At 38.0% G+C, this 729-nt stretch overlaps 1 pseudogene; it reads right to left on the reverse strand.

Moving 5' to 3' along the window:
• Nucleotides 1-346: 346 nt before the first annotated feature.
• On the reverse strand, nucleotides 347-447 carry LOC139031331 (small nucleolar RNA U3; annotated as a pseudogene).
• Between the last annotated feature and the right edge of the window lie 282 nt (nucleotides 448-729).

Here is a 729-nt window from a genome sequence, read left to right on the forward strand (position 1 = left end):
TAACTGGCCAATCATTTCGAATCCTCAGCTAGCATGTCTATTTGAGGGAGGGGATAGTTCAACATTTAACATTCTTATCTCTTAATTAAACAGCTGTCCCAGTGAGGTTCTTTCAGCTTTAAGCTCCAACTCAGAATCTAAACTAAGTTGTGGGCAAAGAAATCAGTGTATGAGGCTTGTTTAGGAGGCCTTTTAGTAGGGAAGTGCCAAAAAAAGAGCAAGATTTGTGAGCAAGAAGACAGAACTAAAACCAAAAGGTAAATTAAGATGAAGCAACCAAAGCATTTAAAGCTTTTTAAAAACTTCTATTAAAAGAGAGCAGATGGATGAGTATCTCAAGGAATGAGCCAACGTCAGATTCTGCCTACATGGTTGAATATATTATTAATATAAAGACCTTATTCTCTAGTAACAAACTATAGAAATGATCCCTGAAAGTATAGTCTTTATTTTTTTATTTTTATTTTTTTTAGTGGAGTGCAGTTTATTACACCGGCGGGCCCAAGGCAGAGTCTCCACTTAGCCAAGGACCCCGACCAGCATTTGTGAAAATCTTTTATACCCCATGTGTACATGTCCAACCAAACCCACCAGCCCAAATCCCTTGAAGCTTACAAAGGAAGGGTCAATACAATCACAGTAACCCCATCATTCACGGGTTTTGTGTTCAAACAATCAATAATCAATAAGCCCGCGTTACATTTCAACCCATTAATAACCGATAAGCCT

The sequence above is a fragment of the Odocoileus virginianus genome, chromosome 26 (assembly GCF_023699985.2).
Source record: "Odocoileus virginianus isolate 20LAN1187 ecotype Illinois chromosome 26, Ovbor_1.2, whole genome shotgun sequence".
NCBI classification, from domain to species: domain Eukaryota; kingdom Metazoa; phylum Chordata; class Mammalia; order Artiodactyla; family Cervidae; genus Odocoileus; species Odocoileus virginianus.